This window comes from Polyodon spathula, chromosome 15 (assembly GCF_017654505.1).
Source record: "Polyodon spathula isolate WHYD16114869_AA chromosome 15, ASM1765450v1, whole genome shotgun sequence".
NCBI classification, from domain to species: Eukaryota; Metazoa; Chordata; class Actinopteri; order Acipenseriformes; family Polyodontidae; genus Polyodon; species Polyodon spathula.
Window position 1 is genome coordinate 20888652 of NC_054548.1, and position 24702 is coordinate 20913353.

The 24702-nt window shown below is 37.0% G+C and overlaps 1 pseudogene; it reads right to left on the reverse strand.

The window, feature by feature from the left end:
* Window positions 1-375: 375 nt before the first annotated feature.
* On the reverse strand, window positions 376-24702 carry LOC121327539 (annotated as a pseudogene).

A 24702-nucleotide genomic window follows, 5' to 3' on the forward strand; every position in this document is an offset into this window, starting at 1 on the left:
TCGAGGTCTGTTATGTTGCTTTGAAGGTCACATGGTGTGCGTAAATCACGAGGCTCTCCATTGATTCCTGACACATTTAAAATTAACTCAGACAATTAACTGGGCAATCAAGCTGTGGTAGGAAGTAGTTACCAATTATCTATCCACACAGAGAAGAGCAAAAGATCTGCAATATCTTTACATAACATCTTAACAAAGCTTCTGCAATTTCCAGCAATTGCATTTTTCATAGTGCACAGCCATTCACTTGGTGTGCGTATGAAAAAGCACTACTAGCTCTACACCCGTGAACATTTGGGAAAAAGTCCAGATGGAAAGAACTGTACTTTTCTTCTTCAAGAAGACTAGATAAACATTATTAAACAGGGTCTGGGTGGGGAAACATTACCACAAGATGGGCTGAACATACAATGTTCCAGAAGGAAAAAGAAAACAAACAGAAGACACATTACAATATCTTACAGTACTTGGAGTTAATGGTTATTAAATGCTTGCTGTATGCAAGTGTACTCGGCTATGAAATAATTTTATTAATAGTAGTTATTATGCATGCATGATTTCCATACAAAAGATGCGTTGTTATTTTTTCTATACCCAATTATCTTTGTGTAAACCATAACTGAATTAGCCAGAATTAACTTAAATTCATTGGAGAACTCTGTCAATTTGATCATCTAGTCCCTTCGGAGTAACACTGGGAAAGTCAGTTTCAGTCATTAGTGACATATGTTGTGATTCATGATTGTGGGTTAAAAAAAAAAAAAAAAACACTGTCAAATTACACCAGCTTACAAAGTCTTTTTTAAAGTTTATATACATTGTATACAGAACTGTAATTCCCTTGCTCAGTTTTTGCATTTACTATGAATAGCATGGATACACATTATTTTAGTTTTAAACACTGACTGAGTTACATGACCAATAATTTAGCAAGGGATTTGAAAATATGCACTCCCACAGAGGCTCCACTATATTCTGGCTGATCTAGCGGTCTGTGTGCATTTCCATGGACTATGTTCTGTGCCATCTGAACCCTGTGTTACTGCTGTAAATATACAGTATGTATCCTGCAAGCATGAAATCTCTCATTGCATTTGCTTACAGCTGTGACATATAAAACTCCCTCTGGAAATTGCTTTACGTCCATCCATAAAAGAGCTGTCAGTTACTGATTTGAGACTTTCCTTAATGTCGATTATAGAGATACATTTAAGTCAGAAACAATAACATCACTTACAGAATAAAACCAAGCAAGTAAAATAATCCCCCGATCAAGATATCTTTACATCTCTGAATGTGCAGCAGCATCTGGAAAGCATCAAGGCTTAGTAACTATACATTACTGTGCCTCGTCTGTAAAACTGGATTCAACTGCATGCCCAATGGATATGAGATGTCACATCTCACAGCTTTAACCCTTGATATAGAAAACACAGCAATTGCCTGTACATCAACGATGATCCTGTTCTGTGTTCAGAAACCACAGGCACCAAAGACGCATGACAGCAGCTTGACATTTTACATTTTCGTTAAATCTCAGATATTCAAAACAGACATACTGCATTACTCAGCAATGAATCCCGGTCTATAGCATCTTCAGATGCAAGTTAATTTTGTACATGTATATTAAGCTGTTCCATTTAGCAAAACCCAATAAGTCTTCGGACATCCCGATACACAGCAATGGCTAGTTCTTTTGCCTTTTCTGCCCCCTGGCTTAAGACCTCTTTCAAGTATCCTGGATCAGCCCGGAGTCTCTCTACCTCTTCTCGGATTGGTGAAAATGTCTGTATGACTGCATCAGCCACCACTTGTTGGTATTGGGCAGTGTCCAGTCCTTTGCTTTGGCGAACCACTTCATCCATAGTCACCCCTGAGACAGCGGCATGGATGGCAACCATGTTGGAGACCCCTGGGCGTCCATCTGGGTCAAAGGTCACTTCAGAAGTGAAGTCTGTCATTGCCTTGCAGAATTTTAGTATGACATCATCTGGAGTGTCAGTAATGCTGACAGAGGCTATTTTCTGGAGGGTCTGACTTTGACATTTTGGCTGTGGGATCCCTCAAGGATTTTATCTTTCTTGTTTCACCTGCGTTTACAAAAGAAAAAAAAATTCTCAATCAGGTGATTTTCTCAATTTTCACAAAATAGAAAACAGCCTTTTGAGAGAAACATACAAAATCACTGGTTTAAATACTTGCAGCAGGACATATTATACTGGAAACCAGTGGGCTAGTTAAAAATCATTTTACAGATTCTGTAACTAGTCAAGGTTTTCACTGTCAAAAGAAAGTTTAAGAAAAAAATTATATATATATATATATATATATATATATATATATATATATATATATATATATATATATATATATATATATATATTCCCCCCCTCCCCCGGAATAAATAAATTGCCATAAGGAAATTGTAAATCATAAACAATTTGGATTTAAAACATATTTCGAATTTATTTTTTATTTATTTATGTATTTTTTTGGTTAACTGCAACCGTATGCTTAAATGTTGAAAGATAATACAAAAAAAAAGGTTAATTTAACCTGTTGTTATGCACTTTGTACATCTATCATGTTTGACAATAACTGTCTTTGACAGAAATGACCAGGTTAGAATTCTGTATTTATCTCTTTATTTAAAATCAAGTAAACAAGTGCAGGATCTAATCAGGTTGGATGAAAGTATAATAATACTTGACAGTTAGTATCCTAGGTTTTGTCACATATACAAATTACTGTTTCTACTTTTTTTTTTCAAAAAGATATTCTGAATACACTAAATGCTAGAAAATATTAATACAAAAACATTATGTCTTGCACATTATTGTAAGTAACAACCCAGTAAGTAATTTTAAAAAATAACTTTTTGTTGTGTTGGGTTGGTGGTTGCAAAGCAAATTTCCTTTGGCGGTCTATTGTCATAACATCAGCACAACATATGTTACAAGGTTAATTTATTCTCAGGCCAACATCATAACAGAGCCTTAAAGAGCCAGTATCACATCTTCATTCATTATAACAATTCCTGTGAGAAGGACTAGACTTCTCAATCACGTTCTTATCTTCCTGGTTCATTTCAAGTACCTTTCATTGCTGTTTTCAACAAGACAGACTTGCAACATCCCTTCATCTAGAGTACACCTTTGCAGAATATCAACCGAGTTATTTGTGTGTTCACACTTGCAGCAAAGATCAATACAACTAATAGGCCTTAAGCTATATTTAGTAACAGACACTTGACATTAAAACTTGTAATATTAACATTTTCATATAATACTTAAGCCAAAGGGGTACTAGTTCACATGTTGCTATAAAATGCAGAATGGAAGCTGTTGATTCTACATTGTTGTTGTTACATCAAATTTCAGGGGACACTAGAGCTTTAGAGCATGTAGAAATTGTAGCTAGAATGTGGATGGACAACACAGAGAAGACAATCCTATCAAAAAGTTTATTGGTGTTTTTTAGTGTCTACGTAATTTACCAGTATTTGTTTTTCAATATAACAAAATAAACTATTCTTAAGTATCAAGGAATATAATATTAACAATTGTGCTGACTTTAATGCTGCTCCACTATATCTTGTGGCATTAACTGACAAATTGATCATTAACTACCAGGAATGAGCTGATTAACACTTACCTACTTATTTATACAACCTTTATAAAAAAAATAAAATAAATAAATAAATAAATAAATCCGTCTGAAAAAAAAATCGATAAGAAGAATCTCGCTCACAATATCCCACACCGGCTCCACATTCATTTTTTCTACTTTTTTCGACAGCGAAGAAGCCAGTCACATGACTTTTTACATCATTTTCACTGGCCGGTTTATTCTATGATGTAATGTTTTTTGTACAGAATGAACAGTCCTTTGATACAGTTGCTTGCAATAAAGTTGCCTGAAACTTGTAGCTTGTACATCACTAAGTATCCCTTTCTACGTTTTTCTAGCAAACGGGTAGACTAGTGCCCCCGTGGCTTTACGGTAATATAAAATTTCCCAGCGCTGAACACTCTAAATACATTTCTAAATAATCAGCTGCAACAATTCAATAATACATCATTTGCACACCAACATGACACAAAGCAAAGTATCATTATTCAAGCAGATAATCCAAACGTTACTATTCTCCACTGACAAGATGTCAGTATTGGGGTTGCTGGTTAATTTTATTTTTTATCAGTAGGTACATTCTGACCTCTGCATGGTCTCTTCCATTACAGCTGCAGCATGGCTCTCTCATCTACTTTTGAAAGCTGTGGGATTGGCTGCAGGATGTTCACAGGCAGCTGCTTTGTGATGTCATGCATCAAGGCTTAAAGAACAGCAACACTGTTTTTTGACGAACAATACAACACTAAAGGCTAGTTTCACAGAACTACCACAAATCCTGGACTGCCTAATGGTACCTTAGGTGAGGTGGTCAAAGATTAGTGCTTATCAGGGCATGTGAAACCAGCCATAAGAAGGTTAACTTATGATGCTACTTTTAGTTCTCTGGATTGACCAAGGTTAGTTTCTGAGGCTCTGACGTTGACATTTTGTAGTACACTTGTGCAGAGTACTTGCCTTAAATACACAGTAAAAGAGAATCGTATGTTCAAATAACTTACTCAAAAGTGGTTTAGGAACTGGAAAGAAGTCTCCATACTTGTAGTTAAATATGCAAGCTGTGTCCTGAGCCAGCTCCAAATGCTGGACCTGATCTTTTCCAACTGGCACATGAGTGGACCTTTTACAACAACAAAACAAAACAATCAGAAAGGGATTTTAAGCTGTGTGGTTCTATTTATTTTCAGCTCTAACTTGTTAATAGGACTGACTTTTTTTTTTAATACTATATATATTATGATAAACATTACATAAGTGAAATGGTATTAATACTGCGCTCAGGTGCAGTTCATTGAAGTCTTATCTACTACTGCACTTTCACTTTTTTTTTTTTGCATATAATACCACTCATACCTTGGGTTTATACCATATGGTACTGGAATGAATAAAAAGGTTTATAATGATTCAGTAGCCTGGGATTAGTGAGGGCTGATGTTGGCAGAGATCACCATACACAAATACCAACTTCCAAATGTTAGAGAATAAAAACATTGCTGGGCTGTACAATCAAAAAACACAACTATACATGATCTTACTTGTATAGAAGTATATCAGCAGAGTGCAGTACTGGGTAGGTGAATAATCCCACACTGCCTTCATTTTTTTTCCCCACTCTTCATCTGAGAAAAAAATAATGACACGGCAGATAAGCAAGTAAAAATAATGAATAGCGGTTTGCATCACATTACATATCTGCCTTCCCAAATGGGACATTTTCATGGAAAAGGCGGCTGTGGACGACATCAAAATGTTAGAAAATGGGTGGTGGGCCTCGAAATTCTTCCTTGTGCAGTTCTGCTAGATCCCACTAGAGGCACTCTTTCCACCAGGTGACAGTGACCCTTTCCAGTATCTTTTTTACTGAAAACAGTTAGTAAATGCATAATTTTAAATAGTTACCTTCCACTGAGGTAAATGTCTAAGGTGAGGCATGCTGGTGAAGCAGCCTAGGATCCAGCCCAATTCAGTGTGTTCTTATACCTAAAGTGCAGTAGCACAAAAAAAAAAAAAAAGACAAGTTACTGCAACAAAATACAAAAATTCTTATAAGAGAGAGACCTATTTTCTATAAATAGCCTTTTAAAAGACTTAGTTTGTACAAGACTAGTTCTGAAAAAGATATTTTGAACAAAAATGCAGGTCTCAACTTAGGTTCCCCTAGAAACAATTTAGAATAAGAGTCTATTTCTCATAATAAATACAAAAGAAAAAAAAATAGGTTTATACATTTTTTCTCAAGCCTAAATATACCCAGAAAACTCATATCACATTCATTAAAAGAATGTCTTCATAAAATATTGCATTTAAAAAGAGATAAACAAAGGGAAGTAGTTTAGTTTCAGTCATAGCCTATTTATCAAATATTACACCCAGCTTTTTCCAGAACTCTAATGTAAATTTCAGACTACAACAATAAGTAAATGAGTGTCAAATCTGGTCTGGCTGTGTGGAATTATCAATTTTATTTTGTTTTTATTTTGTTATTTTCATTAAGTTCAAGTAAACTTTATTTAGCCTTGGCACCATTTGTATAATTTATTTTACAGCAAAAAGCCTGTTTCATATTTATTAAAACCATTAATAAATACAGTATTTCCACTAAAATGCAATTTCCATCATTTAGTTATTTATTTATTTAAATGAAAGTAAAGAAAAACTGTTAATTACATAACTGGTAACAAATACCTCGAGGACTTTTTGTTATTTGTTTTGTAAGATTACCAATGTTATTTTAATTAAACAAAAAATCACTCATTTGCATTGATAAACCATACCCACTGTATTTAAATATTAACATTTAGCTTTGTGACGTTTTTTTTTTTTTTTTAAAGGAACAAAGTATAAACTTTTGACAGATTTAGCAAATGCTTAATAGTAGGTAATACAGGACAGCTCCTCCATTTAAAGTTAGAAAGCCAAATACCGTACATGTCAGTATAAAACATGAGGCACAACTTCAATATTAAGTCATACTTTGAACCAATATAGTATTTTTCAAGACCAGGATTACTTCTTTGTTTTTATTTTAGCAGTCCATGGTGTTGATTTGTTATTACCTCAACCCACAGGTTGGAACTAGTTATTTAAATTGTGCATATTTTTTGTCTACAGTGAATCTAGCCAATTTTACAAAAACAAACCATGCACTACGTTTTGACTATACTGTTGAGAAGGAAATCCATTTCTTTTTTTTTTGTTTATACATATTTCTTTTCAGAAGATTACAGAAGTGGAGGATGTCAAATGTTTGGAAGCTATACAGAGTTATTTTGATACTTTTTTAAAAAGTATTTTTGTTCAAGTGTATTCAGTTCCACAGTGCCATTATACTGTGCAGCAGATACACCATCTGGTACAGTTTCTGCATATTTGGTATTTTGGCCAACACTGAAACTGGAGCTAGCTAGTGTTAACTGAGCGAGATTTTTTTATGGTAAATTTGACCCACTTAAACTTGTGATCCAACTATTATCTGTGCCAAATCCAGAAATGTAAGCATTGGATTGATGCATACTGTACCACTAATAATAACAGAGAAATTATATTTTTATGCCAACTGAAATTTAGACAGATCTATTAATTACAGCTGGCAATTCAGAGAAATACATACAGTAAAAACGTGGTTTCCTGAAGATTCATGTTCTAATGAGTGTGGAGAGTTCCTCATTTACAACCAAAAAGTCATCTCCTCTCCACGACCCCCTTCAGCTATAATGAACTCTTAAGTCACTTGATTTCATCCAGTCACTATGTTTCAATGAAGTAAAGTGTTTTCTTTGGGTACACTTTGTATTTTTATATATGGAATGCACTTTGTTTGTTTTCAATTGTAGGTCCCCAACAGTGCCAAGATATGCGACATTAAGTTAACAAACAATAAAAACCCCAGACATTTCCATTCCAGGAACCAGCAACCCTACCAGACCATGAGATTCATAACACAAACAATTAGCTTATATTGAAATGGTTTTTAAAAAAAAAGACTTGCTTACAGGCATACGACATTACTCAATTTTGGATGGAACCTGTGTTGTTTTTTAATTCATATTTTTGATTAATATTTTTTTTTTTTTTAGCATTTGTATAACAATAGTTTATTTCACCTACTTTATTTTGCCCTTTTCTATTATAGTTATCAAATGTTCAGTATTCACTCCAAAAATACAACATATTTTATACAGTTGGTTTGTGAAGAGGAGAAGTTCACCAGATGACAGGGATATTTCAATACAAGGAAATACGCACTGTGCAATTCATATCATTTCTTGACACAGTGACGGGACAGTAGAAATAAATTGTCAGTGGACCAGCTAGAGTTACCACTAGTTCTGACCTGAGATTGCTGAAACAAGATGGATCTCTCTGGGTCAATCCCACAGGCGAGGAGGCTGGCGGTCATATCCAGTATGTTCTGTCTCAGAGCTGCAGGATCCTGAGGTAGTGTGATGGAGTGCAGGTCCACAATGCTGTACAGGGCACAGCTATATTGCTCCTGAAGGGTGACCCAATTCTTGATAGCCCCCAGGTAATTTCCCAGGTGTGGAATCCCTGTAGGCTGGATCCCAGAGAAAACATGACTGCAAGCGATCTGCACAAGACAAAAACAAGAGCAGCAGGGGGGTGAAGTGCCTTGGCAAATGTGCAAAGCAGGTGGTGCTTGTGTGTCCAGGTTTACTTGGCACCTCAATAGCATCTAGAGTAATGATGAACTTCAAAACTACCCAACTAAATTAATTAGGCTAGAAAAATCTTAAAGCAGGAACAGTGGTTAAGCAAAAGACAGAAAACAACCCCTTGTGGTCAATTCACAGATGATGCCTTTTAACTATAACACTCTTTTCAATGTAGAAAATGTCTTCACATTGAAATCAGCACCTTCACACAAAAAAAAAAAAAAAAAAAGACAGCATTTATTTGAACAAGGCACACAGTATTTAGCCAGAATTGCAGACAATTTATAACTTATAATAGCCAGTCAGTGTTAGAGCTGTGTCTGGATGACTGACTAATGTGTGCAGTTGGCCCAGTAAAATCAATCCTGGGGCTGTATTGAAGTCAAAACTACTGCTGTGCCAGTGGAGAGAGAGAGGCCAACTAGAGAGGCTCTTTAAATAAGCATCGTGGCACACTGGGAATGTACAAAACACATTCTATGAGATATTTTATAGCCATTGGGCAGTCACCCTGTTCTAAACTGGAAATGCACCAGGTTAGAGGATGCGAGTTGCCAGATGGCAGATGCAGGAGCACTCATTTAAAGGTTCACACACAGTTCCAGCTGCTTGGCTTTTAAATCCTTGCTAAAGGACCTGCGGATTGTGGGGATCTACATGTTTCACATGTTTTTAAAATGAATGCCCCCTGACCGTTTCTTAGTTGATTGGCTGCCTGGGTCTATACATAGACACTCTCTGAAAACGACATACATGGCCCAAAACCCAGAAACAATGCAAACTGGCCATTACAAATATTTACATCATGTATTACTGTTTTAGGGACAACTTTTCTCTTTTCTTTGGGCACAGTTAACAAATCCTGAATCTATCTTATACAGTTAATACAAAGTTATTATGCTCAGTGTATTCAGAATTTGCATTATTGGAAGTGCAATAAAGAGTTCTAAAACCTTGCATGCAAAATACAATGTTAGAGACATAGGGGATACATGTGTAAAAAAACGAACAAACCCACATAACAAGTTATGCAACAGGTACAATGTATGGGGGAAAAAAAAAAAGTATGTTTAAACTCTGCATCTGCTCAGCAACACAGTGTAATTTGAAAACAGAATGATTTGAATGAATGCAGATTCCAAAATGGCTTCAAAAGGACAATAAAACTGCCTAGTGTAGCATAACAAACTTGAAGTGTGTTTATGGCAGCCATATTAGGTTTGAGGTCAAGGTCCCTGGTAAATTCTGCCATTCTATTTATGTTACACAAATGTCTGAGATGCAGACACAAAAGATTTTACATAAACATATGCACTGGGATGTTTAATACATTACACACTGCAAGCACATCTTACTACTATGATGTTGCTCATTCAGCCTGTAAAAGACATGACTGCAAAACACTGGACTGCCAAAAAGAACATTAGCAAGTTCAATGAAGAGGACAGTTCACCCTCTGCTGATCAGTGCTTTTTTTCAGTTCCAGAGTTTAATTTCAGTTTCAGTTTTTTTTTTTTTTTTTTTGGGGGGGGGGGGGGGGGGGGGTCAAAAGTCAACATTTAGTTTCTATTTAGTTAGTATTTCAATCGATTACATAATTTCAGTTTCAGTTAATATTTAGTTTCAAAAGATTTTTATTTCATTTTTATTTCGTTCTCAACAATAATCATTTACTTTTAATTCGAATTAAATAGTTTAAAAACTTAAGTTTTACAGCCCAGTACAGAACTGAGGTCACGTCTCAAAAAATAAACAAACAAAAAAAAAAAAAAACATAATTTCAACAATTTATCACATTTCTCCATGTATTTTGGAAAGTCAGTCAGTCAGAGACTTCAGAATGTTTTGATTCAGTTTAAAAAATACCCTGGTTTCAAGAGTACATCCAGCTCTGTTTCTCTTTCTTGCTGTAAGGTCCCCACAAACAGAAAAAAAAATCCGCTCCACTTATGCCTGGGAGGCAGGGGCGACACACAAGTCTAGGCCCAGCTTTATATTATAGAGTACACATTCTCCCTGTTTTGCCAAAAAGTAACAGAGTCCAGAATATATTTTTCCAAATCACTTGTACTCCCTGTTGTTGGTCTACCAGCAGTAGGCATGAGCCTTTTTGCCAGATGTTTAAAGCTCTTCAGAAGTGGGGGTGGAGAAGCAGTTGATGAGGATTCCACATTTCTCATCTCAGCTTCACTTGGTGAATCAACAGCTGCCAGTCCCATGATGTAGGCTTTTGCTGCATTCAATAGCTCTTCCAATGCTGGATTGAATAGGAGTATTGCCACAGAAGAAGCCATCAGACAGGCAGCTGCTGGAAAGACTTGAAATCCAGTACAACTAGGCTGTAGAATGGTTTCAATCCCATTAGGAATTAGGCAAGCAATGTCTGAGCATGTTGTGTTTTGTGTCCTACAAATGACATTTCAAATCCAGTATTGCTGGGAGGGCATTTGCTAAAGCAAAGCTATCTTTTTGTAGAAGGTTTGTGTGGTCTGCAAAGTGCTGAAGAAGGTGACTTAAATCTTCAAGTCTTGACCACTCACTAGCAAGCAATGAATCCCATGCTGGTTCATTTAAAGTTTCATTCAGTTCCATCTTGACCTCCAGCAGACACTGAATGAGGTCTAGGGAGCTGTTCCATCTTGTTTGGCAGTCTACAAACCACTGTTTTCCCACATTTTTCTATGAGCTTTTGGTTTGCCTTCCCATGAGACAGGAGAAGCTAGACAGGAGAAGCTAGCATGCTTTTCAAGTCCTTTGAACACAGCTGCAAAGAGTGAGGAAAACATGGAAACCTCTGAAATTGCAACACCTCTTGAGGGACTTCACCCTCAATGTTGTCATCAGACTCTGACTCCATTGAGTCAAAGTCTTCATCTGTATGGGACAGGCATTTAACAGCCTTCACCACTCCTTCTTTGGACTGATTCCTCGTTCTCTCAAACTGGACTCTAGTTTTTCAGCAGTCATCTTCCCTGTGTAAGGATGACTGAGGCTGTGCAAATTAATTAGGATGTGCTGAGCCTCCTAACAGGATAAAAGAAACATGCAGATACACCCAAGAACGATGCTGACAGACCCTTTTATGACCAAATGTCCACGGCAATGGTGAATCTCCGGGCTGAGGCAATGACCTCCTTGACTGAGTCTTTTGCCTTCTCCATTTTGTCCCTGATCATTGAATTTATTTCCACAGATCCTACAAAGAATGGTAGAGAGTTCCTATTGTATAGTCCTCTGCACCAGTGTTTTTTTTTATTTTTTACACTCATTACGATTGTAAGATTATGTAGTCAAAAAAAAATCTGTCCAGAATAACTGCATTTTAATTTACAGTGTGAGAACACATTTAAACATCTTGTTTTTAGAATTATATGCAACTAGCTGAAGAACCCACCATGAGTTTCTTTCATTTGAGATACATGGCTACTGTAGTAATCCAGCAATGGGGTTACTAAATAAAGTACCCTAGGGGTCAAAATTTTGGAACCAAACATAGCCCTCGACCTTCCCCTGGATGAAAGAGGAGGCCATGCAAAGTTTGGTTGTACGCAGTCTGAATGTATAAAGGTACAGACAGACAGACAAACTTTCTTTTTTACATATTAAGATTATTATTTTGGATAGATATGTTTTTGCGATGTCTGGTATTGATACTCTTACAATTTCCATGTTTTCCTTTATTTATGCAACAAATACTGTATTACATTTATTTTGCTAAAACCAGTTAGTGTATTAAGGGTATGATTAATTCTAGAGGCTACTGTATATTCTTGAGCTCAAAATCTGCTTTAAAAAGGACTGAAAACAGTCAGTATAGTTGTGATTATTATTAGTATTGTAAATGTTGAAAATACGAGTCACCAGGTATTTTTAATTCTGGGTTAAGTGTTCCACAAAAGTCTTTAAATGCATCGTCGTCGACCAGTCTTGTAAGTATACTATTATTTATGAGCATATCTGGGAGTGTGATTGCTTGTCTTTTGTGTTGCTTTGAGTCCAAAGACCAGGTTATGTCCCCGGTATGTGATGATGATGATGATGATGGCGATGAGGATGGATTCGTAGTGCTTGGTGTATCTTGTGTATGATGCCCGGTTTCTCACTTGTTTGTCTTTCTGCCTCCTTCTTTTTAAAATTCTAAAAACTCTTATGTTCTTACGTCGCAAGTGAGTTTTTAAGTTGGTGGAATTTTTCCTAGACAGCTCACTACCACACACTGTTCCGTGTGGCACGATCACCTTGCAAACACTTTTGTTGCATTCAGTCATTTTTTTTTTTTACCATACATACCAGTTTTTGTTTTAGTCAACTGAAAAAAAACACTGCTGTTGATCTCTGACTGTCTGGGGAAATCCCTAACCGTGGCACAGAATATATTGTAGATCAGGGGTGTCCACTCACAGTCCTAGAGGGCCATTCCACTCCAGGTTTATCCAGTAAAATGAAATCATTTAACTACTACAGGGTATCGATGGAGGTTTAATTGGTTAAATTAGGATTGGAACAAAGACCAGGACTGGAAGGGCCAACTCCCTCACCCCCGTTGTAGAGTCATCCACCAGAGCACCCAATATTTTGTTTTTTTCTATGTTTTTGGGGGGGGGGGGGGGGACGGAGGGGGGGATGGACCCTGGATCCTTCCCCAAACTAAAATTAAATCACAATGTCTTCTAAGCACTAGACAAATATTTTCTTTTGTGTATGTGTGCTGGAAATCAGCAGGGGTCCAGTGTCTCCCTGGCAGCACAGCAATGCCTGGTACAATGAAATCATGAAGCAGGAATGTGGCTAGCAAGGAGGTACAGTAAAGCTGCCAAAAAAAAACAAAAACAAGAGGAATTCCCAGGAGACAGAGGCAGTGCACGGCACATGCCCCATCAGTGATGCAATCTCTCAACTCCTCGCTTGCATGCAAAACAAACAGTACTGCTTTACTACTGTTTACTATTTAGAAATCCTGAAAATAATATTCAGATCTGGACAGATGCTCTTAAAACCAGCTGGGAGCAGCTTCTATAGAGTGTATAGAGGAGTCACCCTGAAGCCATTCAATTCAGCAGTAATGAAACTGGTCCGCCACAAATTCCTGTAGAGCTTTGCTGTTACCCTGTTCTTCTGAAGAATGATGGAACCCAGTCCATGCCATCAATATGCAAGAATTAAAAAACCTTCCAACCATGTCTTTGCAGTTTTCACCAAAAACAAATAACAAACACCCTACAACCAGCTTTGCCAACACACTGATTGTAGATGTCTCTTTTATGATAAACAGGCTCTAATAGGTGCAAGCCAACATGAAGGAAAGATTTTCAAAAAAGAGAAGAACATGCATTTGAAATTTAAATAGTGAAAACAGTACAGAAGCCAGTAAGCTAAAGTGTAACATTAGCACATTATAATACACTCAATAACATGCGTTAAAAGATGGTCCTTAGAAAGTTTAATCACAAATGGACAAGGTAGAAATATGCAAATGTTACCCATTCACCACAAAATAGCCTTGAAGCTGCTACAGTAGAAAATTAATCAAAAAGGTTTCCAGATTTAATTTTTTTACCAGAAGGAATAAGACAGGGCTGATGAATTTAGCAAGCAGCAAAACAATGCAAGTAAACAATTTCTTAGAAAGAAATTACCACTGAGCATTCAGAGAAACACGATACACTCCTTTATGGTTACAAAACTGCAGATGTCCATGAGACATGACTGGAATTACCCACATGCAAGATCACTCCAGATACCTCAAACACCTAGCCGCACGATAAACTTTGATGAGGGAAGCTGTAAGTTCACCTCTTGCCCACCTGTCAATGCCTGCTGTTTTTGTATTAACAGCATGTGTCTGCCCAACTGTTGGTTTACATGTATATGCCAAGCTCAAGTCTCTCATCTTCCTGCCCCCCAGGGCAGCTGTATAACCTTCCTTCCCACTAGTGAAGAGCCCAAGTCCCAACCAAATGTGATTGAGCTCTGAACTGCTTTCCACACTCCCAGTCTCCTGCTTTCAGTACCCTGCTGGGACTTGCTCACAGCGCCACAGTGCAGAGCCATTCTGCCCACTGCAACGAGAAACTAATCTAAGCTATGTCTACTCTTCAAGTTTTCATTTTGTTCATTAATATAACCCTAAAGATATAAAGGGAAATCATTACCAGCAATCCCCACACAATGATAAACATTAGCTGATTGTAAGCTAGTGTGAGATAGAGGGAAAAATAAATGATGCAGTCTAAGGGGGAGAGAGAGAGAGAGAAAGAGAGAGAGAAAGGAGCATTTGATCAAATCCATGGTTGACATCTTAGACAGGGAAGATTGATTATTTCCCTCCACACTTCACACTGTGCGGAGAGGGAAAAAAGCAGAAAAATATGCTGTAGGAGCCAGAGCCTACACAACGTGTGTCCAAAATCTGATTAATGAGGCTGAAATCACATCAAAACAGGATTCCCAGTAGAAAGGTAGGAAACGATTCCAAAAATAACCAAGCAGTCAAGAATAGCCGGTGCGCAGTCCTAGGAATTAGCCAGAAATGAAAATCTACAGGGCTTGCTTTCAGTATCAGAGCATGCTCTGTGTTTCACTTACAGCAGCACAGAGAGGGTTTTCTTCACTGAAATTTATTAGTGATAAAGGAGTCAATGTCGACCAGACAATGAATTTGCTCTGCTCTCAAGACAGAAATGTCCTTCTTGCATGAAACCAAAATAGATTGCAATACAAAGAAACATACAACTTGAAAGTAAAGACAATGTATATGTTTTGAAAGAAGCAAGTGCGATGTGAGAAACGAACATGGGATTAAATGCATAATCCAGGTTTTATGAACACGTGAGCGCACTGAATTAAAACCAAGTAATGAAATTTACATTGATTGAAAAGCAGATTATAGTCCTCACTGCTGTGTGAAACTGCCCGCTACTGTGAGACATGTAGAATACCAGCGATTACAATCACTTTGTGATTTTTCCGTCTGTGAACACCATGCAAAATCAAAAACGTTTAAAAAGAAAGAAGGAAAAAGAGCTGTCTAAAGCGGCAGCGAAGTGTTCTAGCATTGACCTAATGTTCAGGTAAGAAATGGGTGCACAACAATTTGTCCCTGACAATAAAAGTAATAACATTAACGTCAATTTACAGTTGTCAAGTACTGCAGAAAGGATAAATTAGACAGAATTGAATTGTGACAGAATGGGCTTAAAAATGCAATTCTTTAAAATGGAATTAGAATGCAATACACATTCTAACCCCGTTCATGTCTTCAGTGTAAATAAATTTATATGGACATTTTGATGACCTTTGCTGTTTTGTAATTCTTTGTTCTTCCCCCCCAAAACACCAATGCTAAAAAAACAAACACACAATAGGTTGAGAATTATTCATTTTGTAGAAATTCTTACCAGGTTTGTTGCAAAACCTGTACAAACAACGTGGCTTTGAAAAAAAATTATATATATATATGACCAATTCTCTCATATTACTGAACTACAAATGGTACATTGAAATTTCGTTCTGTTCAATATTTTATTTTAAAAGACTTAAACTCAAAATCAGTTATTGTAAGGTGACATTGGTTTTATGTTGGGAAATATTTTTAAGAAAAATAAAAAACTGAAATATCTTGCTTGCATAAATATTCAACCCCCACACATTAATATTTGGTAGAGCCACCTTTCACTGCAATAACAGCTTTAAGTCTTTTGGGGTAAGTATGTACCAGCTTTGCACACAGTGTCGGAGTGATTTTGGCCCATTCTTCTTGGTAAATTTGCTCCAGGTTGTTCAGGTTGGTTGGAGGACGCTTGTGGTTTTTATCCAGAAAATGTGACAGCAACTTTAATGGTTCACAGGTGGAGGCCAATGGTAAGGTAATTGTGTCCTCATTAGTGCAATTTCTTTCATCGGTGCAAACTGGAAGCTTCCACAGCACAGGGGTTGAATACTTATGCAAGCAAGATATTTCTGTTTTTTATTTTTCTTAAAAATATTTCCCAACATAAAACCAATGTCACCTTACAATAATTGATTCTGAGTTTCAGTGTTTAAAAATAAAATATCAAACAGAACGAAATTTCAATGTACCATTTGTAATTCGGTAATATGAGAGAATTGGTCAGGGGTCTGAATACTTTTGCAAGGCACTGTGTGTGTGTGTATATGTATATATATATATACACACACACACATATATATATATATATATATATATACACACACACACACACACACATATATATATATATATATATATATATATATATATATATATATATATATACACAAAGCCACATTGTTTGTACAGGTTTTGCAACAGCGGTTAGCAAACTACAGTTGTGCAGACACTGCAGACCGAACAACTAATTTAACCACTATCGCTATTAAACTCTACCCATGAGTAAATCTTCAGCCAGTTTGCCTGAAAATCTACCTTTTGTAACTTTCCCTTCGCTGACATCGCTAAGGTGGCATCAAAGCCCTCCGTCTAATCTATGTATTAGTCAGTGGTGTGTGACCGAGTTTAGTAAAAAATACTCAAAATTAATTTTTTTGTAAAATTACCCTTTTGTATTTTTTCATTATGAAAGTTTAAGTTGTTTTGAAATTAGATTTTTTTTTTTATATACCATTTTTACATTGGAAAACTGACCTAGGCCCCCAATAGTTTATTTTTGTGACAATTAGTGTGTGAATCACTCAGAAAACATTGATTTGTGTTTATTTGAATTAAAATTTCATCATCAGCATAATAGGCACTTTGTATTTCTTTTTTGTTGTTTTATGACATCACATAAGAACATAAGAAAGTTTACAAACAAGAGGAGGCCATTCGGCCCATCTTGCTCGTTTGGTTGTTAGTAGCTTATTGATCCCAAAATCTCATCAAGCAGCTTCTTGAAGGATCCCAGGGTGTCAGCTTCAACAACATTACTGGGGAGTTGATTCCAGACCCTCACAATTCTCTGTGTAAAAAAGTGCCTCCTATTTTCTGTTCTGAATGCCCCTTTGTCTAATCTCCATTTGTGACCCCTGGTCCTTGTTTCTTTTTTCAGGCTGAAAAAAGTCCCTTGGGTCGACACTGTCAATACCTTTTAGAATTTTGAATGCTTGAATTAGGTCGCCACGTAGTCGTCTTTGTTCAAGACTGAACAGATTCAATTCTTTTAGCCTGTCTGCATATGACATGCCTTTTAAGCCCGGAATAATTCTGGTCACTCTTCTTTGCACTCTTTCTAGAGCAGCAATATCTTTTTTATAGCGAGGTGACCAGAACTGCACACAATATTCAAGATGAGGTCTTACTAGTGCATTGTACAGTTTTAACATTACTTCCCTTGATTTAAATTCAACACTTTTCACAATGTATCCGAGCATCTTGTTAGCCTTTTTTATAGCTTTCCCCACATTGTCTAGATGAAGACATTTCTGAGTCAACAAAAACTCCTAGGTCTTTTTCATAGATTCCTTCTCCAATTTCCGTATCTCCCATATGATATTTATAATGTACATTTTTATTTCCTGCGTGCAGTACCTTACACTTTTCTCTATTAAATGTCATTTGCCATGTGTCTGCCCAGTTCTGAATCTTGTCTAGATCATTTTGAATGACCTTTGCTGCTGCAACAGTGTTTGCCACTCCTCCTACTTTTGTGTCGTCTGCAAATTTAACAAGTTTGCTTACTATACCAGAATCTAAATCATTAATGTAGATTAGGAATAGCAGAGGACCTAATACTGATCCCTGTGGTACACTACTGGTTACCACACTCCATTCTGAGGTTTTTCCTCTAATCAGTACTTTCTGTTTTCTACATGTTAACCACTCCCTAATCCATGTACATGTGTTTCCTTGAATCCCAACTGCATTCAGTTTGAGAATTAATCTTTTGTGCGGGACTTTGTCAAAAGCTTTCTGGAAATCTAAATAAACCATGTCATATGCTTTGCAATTATCCATTATCGATGTTGCATCCTCAAAAAAATCAAGCAAGTTAGTTAGACACGATCTCCCTTTCCTAAAACCATGTTGACTGTCTCCCAGGACCCTGTGAACCATATAGGTAATTTTCCATTTTGGATCTTATTATAGTTTCCATAAGTTTGCATATAATAGAAGTCAGGCTTACTGGTCTGTAGTTACCTGGTTCAGTTTTGTTTCCCTTTTTGTGGATCGGTATTACGTTTGCAATTTTCCAGTCTGTCGGTACCACCCCTGTGTCAAGAGACTGCTGCATGATCTTGGTTAGCGGTTTGTAAATTACTTCTTTCATTTCTTTGAGTACTACTGGGAGGATCTCATCCGGCCCAGGGGATTTGTTTATTTTAAGAGCTCCTAGTCCCTTTAACACTTCTGCCTCAGTTATGCTAAAGTTATTTAAAACTGGATAGGAACTGGATGACATGTGGGGCATGTTGTCAGTATCTTCCTTTGTAAAAACTTGTGAAAAGTAATCATTTAATATATTTGCTATTTTTTTTTCTTCATCTACGATTTTGCCATTTGTATCTCTTAAACATTTAATCTCCTCTTTGAATGTTCGCTTGCTGTTGTAATATTGGAAAAACATTTTGGAATTGGTTTTAGCCCCCTTAGCAATGTTCATTTCTATTTCTCTCTTGGCCTTTCTAACTTCCTTTTTGACTTGCATTTGCAGTTCTGTGTACTCTTTCTGCGTACTTTCTTTTTGGTCCTTTTTTAATGCTCTGTAAAGTGCCTTTTTTCACTGAATATTTTTTTTAATTGATCTATTAAACCATTTTGGCAATTTAGTTTAACATTTAGATTTGTCTACTTTAGGGATGTAATTGTTTTGCGCCTGTAGTACTACATTTTTGAAGAACAACCACCCTTCTTCTTTGGGTGTTTTCTCTATTTTACTCCAATCTACTTCTGTTAGTCTCTGTTTCATACCTTCATAGTTTGCTTTTCTAAAATTGTAAACCTTAGCTTTAGTCATTACTTTTGGGGTTTTAAAAAACACTTCAAATGAGACCATGTTGTGGTCTGAGTTTGCCAGTGGTTCTCTGACCTCTGTTTTAGTTATTCTATCTTCGTTATTTGAAAAGACTAAATCAAGGCATGCCTCCCCTCTAGTCGGTGCCTTGACAAATTGTGTTAGGAAGCAGTCATTTGTCATTTCCACCATTTCTATTTCATCCTTCGCGCTACCCACTAGGTTTTCCCATTTTATTTGGGGGAAGTTGAAATCCCCCATTAGTATGGCTTCTCCTTTGCTACACGCATTTCTAATGTCATTGTATAACAGATTATTTTGCTCACCGTCTGAATCTGGCGGTCTATAGCATGCTCCTATTATTATGCCCTTTGAATTTTTGTCCGTTATTCTGACCCATATTGATTCGGTTTTATTTTCTTTGTCCAGGTTTAACACCTGGGCTTCAAGACTGTTTCTTATGTATAGCGCGACCCCTCCTCCTCTTCTGTCCTGCCTGTCTTTCCTATACAGTGTATATCCACAAATATTATATTCGTCCCCATCATAGTTACCTGTTAGTGCAGTAGCTTCAAGTTCTAGAATTTTGTTTCTGATACTTCTAGCATTTAGATAAATACATTTAATGGTTGTCTTACCTGAGTTGTTGTTCTTGTTTTGATGCGGTCTCCCTTCTGTTTTTTTGTTGATTTCTCCCCCCTTCCTTTCTAGTTTAAATGCTTCTGAACCTGCTCGAGGATCTTTTCTCCGAGTAGACTGGTTCCCTTGTTATTTAAATGCAGTCCATCCCGTCTATACAGATAGTCCTCGTTGTAGAATGTGGTCCAATGATCAAGATAGCCGAAGCCTTCCCGTGTGCACCACGTCTTCAGCCATGCGTTTTGATTAATTATTTCCAGCTGTCCATATGGTCCTTTGCAAGGTGCCGGTAGTATACCAGAAAATACCACAGTTTTGTTTTTCTCTTTTAATTTCCTTCCTAGCTCTCTGAATTTGTTTTGCAGGGATTTTGGTCTGTTTCTTCCAATGTTGTTTGTACCGATGTGGACGACTACTACCGGGTCGTCTCCTGTTCGTTCTAGGAGCCTGTCCACGTTCTCAGTGATGTGCTTGACCGAGGCTCCCGGAAGGCAGCACACTGTTGTAGTAAGGGGGTCCAAACTGCGAATTGAACTTGCTGTGTTTCTCAATATGGAGTCCCCAACAATCATGACCTCCCTTCTTTTTGCTGTCTGGTCACCACTGTCAATGGGATCCTGGATGTTGTTCCTTTCATTCTCTTGTTGTTGGTTCTGCTCATCAAAATTCTGAAGTGACTCAAATTTGTTGGTTGTTTTGATTTCTGGTGGTTGTGTTTGACGAAGTTTCTTTTTTTTCCCTGCTTCTGCCTACCTGAACCCAGCTGTTCTGACCTTCTATCTCCCTTGTGGCTTTCAGTCTGTTACGGGTGATGCAGACTTCCATGAATTGTGGGTGTGCCAGTTCCTCAAGATCCTGTTGCTGTCTCACTTCTTCCAGCTCCATTTCTAGCATACTTACTAGTTTATGCAAATCCTGGATCGTGCGGCACTTTACGCACACTTGGTTTAGCTCCGCTGGGTTTTCTCGGATTTCCCACATCATGCAGGTGTCACAGATTACTGGCTTGAAGTCCATGTTGAGGGTTTTTTTGTAGTTTAGTTTCTTCTGCAGCCGTCAGCCTGCTTTCAAACTGCTTCTAAACTGCTCAGTACTTTTCCACGCCTGTATTTCTCCCACTCGCTGTCGCTTCCACTCGTTGTTGCTGGGAAGACTGCCTCATTTAACTGCCTGGAGATACATCTATACTGAGATGGATTTACTAGTGAGCAGGAGGAAGATGGGAAATGTAGTTCCGAGAGGTCCATGCTGGTTCATGGGATGTCATCTTGAGGCAGGGAATGTAATTTAAAAGTTTTAAAAAAGTGGTAAAAATTTTTTAAAAAATAAATAAACAAACCAATACACACACCTTATAAAATAAAAAGGTCCTTATGTACCCTTCAATATGAACCATCTACATGTAGCAAGTGTGTGATAAGCTCCTGAGAATGCAGCTGGCTATGTGCTGAGATTGCTGACGCATATTTACATTGCACAACATTTTTTGGTTTGTTTTTATTAATGGCAGTTTCGGTTTGGGAAAATCAAAATTGCATCCCTGTCAACTGGCAAGTGTCTACAACTACCTAAAAAGCACCAGACCCTGTTTGGACAGTTTAGAACAGTGACTTAAACCTACACATATTTTTTTGACGCACATCACACCTCTGGGTATTGTGTGTGTATGTACACTTGCAGCAAATTAATGAAATGAAAACCAACACTTAATTATTCCTGTAAATCAACTACTGCTGTGTTGAGAGCCTCAATGTGGCTCCCTGCTCAGGCACGCACCTTTCTCAGACGGCTCTCACAGACCTCCTCTTAACGAAACACAGACGCCTGGTGGTTAGCTAACGTTCCAACAATAAAATTGTACACTGCAGCTTTGAAACTCTCAGCTCATACATCATTTGTGAGAGAAGGCAAATCGTAAGCAGCTTACTTGCACTACAGTGCAGGGACAGCCTGATAATTAGTGGCCTTGTTTTCTGCAAATGTTCTAATGATTGTTAGGTCCGCCTTGGGACTCATTGTTTGAGTTAGCACTCCATTAGCTTTCCAACGCTGTTCGTGCCATGCTGGGTAATGAGGGGGTCAGGTCTACTCCTGAATCGAGAGGAATTGAGAAGTTATTACAACCTTTTTTTTTTCCCTCCAAGCAAATCAATCCACTACATAATTAGAAACACTGACTTTTTTGTTGTTGTTGGTGAGGACAGTCTATTGGCAATGTCATACAGCCTACCTGGTGCCTGCACTTGACTGCAAGATCTTGACTAACAGCTACCAAAGCAAACAGCAATTGGGTTGAGAACTTACACTGAGGACACAAGCCAAAACATTTATCTAATTGACTTACATTCTTAAATGTTTTTATTTACCTTATATTCTAAAATCTGCATAGGCCCTATTGCAATATATTTTGCACTGACAACTGTATATTTATAACGTGTTTTGTTATAAGGTTTATAGCAAGGGCTGTAAATTTAACATGAAACCTACATTACTCCCTCGAGTGTCAGAATTGTTTGAATGCTAACTGCTATTTGTATTTTTTTTTTTTTTTTTTTTTTTTTTTTAAACCTTGAAATAAATAAAGCAGGACTCCACATTTTAATTTACGAGCAGTAAAAAGTCACAGGCCCAGGGTGTGCAGTAACACAGAAACCCAGATAAAGTAAAGTGATTGGCATGAAAAATTAACTTTCAATAACACTTATGAATGGCTCCATTGTGTGCAATGACACCAGCTAATGGACAAACTCAATTTACTGTTTATGTCAGACACCTTTCTTGAAAACTTTGCTCGCACATAAAGGATTGTTGTATATCGTTACTGAATATTGGGCCATTTTGTTTGGTTACACTTTTGTGTCACGGTTGTAGCCAGAACTTGTCACCTTTTTCAGAATATTTTTTCCTATGTTTTATTATGTTTTCATTAAAGCTCTTCCAAAAAATCCTCGATTTTCAATTGCAAGAATAGATCTTATCTTTCTAAACCCAACACGATTTCTAAATAAACAAGCATGTAAGTTACATTAATCTCCTGCCACAGCTGTTAATAAAAAATTAGAGCCCTCACTAACTTGAAGTATTTCAAAATGACCTACTGTATAAATGCACATATTAAAATGTAATTCTGAATCTAGAAAGTCTTAACTGAATAGTTGCTTCTCTAAATACATGTGACAAAAAGACAGAAAGATAGACAGTGCCTTCACTCAGCTTAAGGTAAAGAATGTCACCACAAGTTTAACCTAAAATAGTCTTATACACAAGACACAAGTCAAATACCCCACTCACATAGACAGCCCCAGTTCTGAAAGTAGAAAAAGTGAATCTGAAACCATAATGGAGTCCAAATACAGTCAGCATGCTACATTATAAAGCACATGGCACCCTTTTTTCTATACTAAGGTAAGTTGCTACCTGCAAATGTGAGAACCCAGAGACTTGTAACACTTTCAGGTTTTATCGACCTGAATAGTCTATGTCTCTGTTACGTACAGATTTGGGACACTTTAGTATGTTATTTGTCACAACAGGTTGCAGAACTCAATCCGTCATTGCAGCTGGACCTGTGCTTTCTGCTTTTCTGCAAATGTCACTATTCCAAGAACACCCCACAGGCAGTCTTCAATGCAGCTACTATGTTAAGAGACAAGCCAGTTGCAAACCTCTTGTGATTGACTCAGAGATCTTCCGTTTTCCCATACTTGTTGTTGAATAATTGCACATACACACACCTTATAAAATAAAAAGGTCCTTATGTACCCTTCAATATGAACCATCTACATGTTGTGTATATATATACACAAACATAGTGGATCACAAAATATGTGACATTACCAAGTACATTTGAATACACTGCAATCAAACAGTTTTCATAGAACACTGAATACTGTTTTAAAATTTAGAAATTGCTCTCCAACAGTTCTTAGTTTTTCAAGATATTCCACTGTATTGACAAATATCATAACTCGAAAATGGAACAGCACAAAATGTAACATGGAGGTTTCCCCACATAGAGAATGTCATATATATATATATATATATATATATATATATATATATATATATATATATATATATATATATATATATACACACACACACACACACACACACACACACACACACACACAAACACACACAAATATTTTTATGGTTATCATAGGTGATCTTGCATAAAACTTATTTTCTGAAAAAGTGCATTAAAGTTGGAAAAACATGTTGGCATTTATTAGCATTTATTAATAAAACGGCTACTCCCAAATTGACTGCAGCAACAAAAGACAAAAACATTTGAAGATAATGAATTCCTAACTGTTCTCCACACAAAATCTTGATGAAGTATCTGATTACCAAATAAAGGTCCACATCAAACATAACACAACACAACCACAGTGTATATCTATGTCGTACACATTAGCCATAATAAACATATTATGGTGCAATTATGCTCATAGGTGAAAAATAGTCTTTGTGCAAGTCTTTACATTAACTAATGTGCACTAGAAAGTTCATATTTCAGTAGTGCACAAGATACACGTACAAAGAGCATTTGATGTGGAAACTGTGTAACTGTAAAATTACTTCTGAAGGTATTTCCCATTTGGAAAACTACACAGACTTACCTCCTTGAGGTCTGTGGTGTATAATATCACAAACTTTCGCACATGAGAGAAACAATAATTTAAAGTTTCTTGTAAATCCATTACCTGTTTCTGTTGTTTCTCCGGTTCCGGTCCGGTTCCAAATGTTCGTTTTGCTGATTTTAAATTCTGAATGACACCCCGGCTTCTCCCCACGTTATACATGTG